Source organism: Cupressus sempervirens, chromosome 5 (assembly GCF_028749045.1).
Source record: "Cupressus sempervirens isolate cs-2001-9-10 chromosome 5, ASM2874904v1, whole genome shotgun sequence".
NCBI lineage: Eukaryota > Viridiplantae > Streptophyta > Pinopsida > Cupressales > Cupressaceae > Cupressus > Cupressus sempervirens.
The window spans coordinates 645,081,132-645,083,620 of NC_143122.1; positions in this window are offsets into that span (position 1 = coordinate 645,081,132).

A 2,489-nucleotide genomic window follows, 5' to 3' on the forward strand; every position below is an offset into this window, starting at 1 on the left:
AATCATATGCCTAAAAATTACAAAGTTAACTACTAATAGTTGCAAGAGGAACCTGATAATAGTGATGCCCAAGAATGGAGATGGATCCAACATAAATACTGTAGTGTAGCATCATTTTTATGTACTATAGTAGCCAAGGATAAATATATTCTCCAATTTCAGTACAAATAGAACTCCTGAATTGACGCTGTCCTGAATACCAAATCCAGTGGATGTTTTAGTACTTCAAATGGTTGCAACATTAAAGAGTTGATATTCTCCAATGGCTGACTAAAATTGAAAACCTTAGTTTCTTCTCACAATTTTATATCAAATGCAATTCACAATAATTAGATAATTAAAAATGAAGCTCTCACCTCTATTTATTCTTTTCCTTCACCCTTCTAGAAGAAAATAAAATATTATTTAATTGCATTCTCTAGAAGCTTCCCCCTTTCCAATACAATAATTAATTGTATTTCTAGAAAATGCACTCTCTAGAAGCTTCTCCCTTGCAATACAATAATTAATTGTGCTTCTAGAAATTTAAATTAATTAAATATAAAATCACCTTTTAATTATAATTTTTTTAATGACTTTATAATAAATTAATTGAATCAATTTCCCCTTATTTCTTCACTTAGACTTTGGAGAATGTAAAGGCTAAGAACTCTATTGAGTTGCTAAAAATATGGGGATATTACAATTATTTTGATGGGCCTACTCCTATATACATCATGATGAAGTAATGACTTAACACTAAAAAGTTAGAAGATTGATATCAGATTTAGAGGGAGTTTGACAAGCATCCTTGGGTGAAGAGAGCCTCTAAGAGAGTAACTAGAGGACCTGACATCCTAGGATCATTGTTTAGAGGGAGATTTTGGAGGTGCAATCCCTTGTTAATGATCTCTTCTCTATAAGGGAGAATTTTAAAGTGAAATTCTTTGTAATGAAATCTCCTCTATAAGAAAGAATTCTAAGGTGAAAAACCTATTTCTACACTCTAGGAGCATCTATGGTAGATCCACCCTCTGACTTGGTTCATGGTGGATATCATTTGAGTTACTACATGATGTTGTTCTAATTTATATCATGAAAGGTGATGATATTTCATTTGATTTACGTGTGAGGTCACTATTGTAAGATGATCTTAGAAATAGCTTGACCATGTTATCATGATAGACTTCATTATGTTGTTGTCCTAGAATGTGCTAGTAGTCATGTTAACAAAATGTATCATGATCGACTACATTAAATTGTTCTCCTAGAATGATCTAGAAATCATGATACTCATGTGGTTATTGTGTTGTATTCTTGATCCATTCTCATGATAGGCTACATTAAACTTGTTGTCCTAGACTATGTTGGAAGACATGACAATAAGTAAATATTGATAGTCCTAGATTGAGCCAGAAATCATGAGGTCAAGACTGACTATTTGATTGACTATGTTTGTATCCTAGAATGTGCCCAAAATAAGATATTTTATATATTCTTAAAGGGATATGATTGTGTATAAGTATTTTGATGGAAACTTGAATATGTGATTAAGAATTGATCATATCCTCCCTTGCTAAGAGATAGTGTTAAAGTAATAGCTTTGATTAGATCTAATAAAATTGGTATTAGTATATGGAACATATACATATGTATATATATACATATATTTACATATGCATATACATACATATATGCATAGTTTTGATTTCCTCCACATTCTAATATCACAAATTATTTGATACTTAATGATCATGCCTATTTCTTCACTATATTTGTTGTTCTTGTGTTTTTTCTCTACTATCATGATACAAAATGTATCATGATAGACTACATTAATTTGATGTTGTGGAGTCTGCTGGAGGTCATGATACTTGTCATAATCTAGACTATATTAAGTTGATGTCACTAAGATCATGTTGTTATCTCATTGATGGCATTCAGTTGTTGTTTCATAGTGTGTTAGAGATTAGATAACTCATATCCTTCTTTGATACATAATAAAATAATTATAGGTATGTATCATGATATTGATGCTAGTTTTTATTATGTGTATGAGATGATCATATTGATCAATTCCTACCTTAAGATCATGGTACTCATCATATGAACTACATTAATATTTTTTTCCTTGAGATCATGGTTGTTATCTGATAGACTACATTCAATTTTTGTCTCATAGTGTGAAAGATCAAATAACACATATCTTTCTAAGATATAACATATTCATTTTGTAGGCATCAAGGATTAATGTTAGTGCACATAAGAATATAAGTATGATTAATATGATATGATTGATATTTCTTGTTGAAACATACTTCAGATTATATTGAAAGATAGCAGCTAAGTTGATGGATACATGTTGATACCCTTAACTATGTCATTCCAGGAATACCATATTGAGATGATATCTCTTCATATGCTTGAGAGCATAATGTTTTCTATATAAATCCATGTAGCTAAGAGGGATGTTAAGGTTGTAGCTTTAGTCAGGTTGATTCCATCATGAG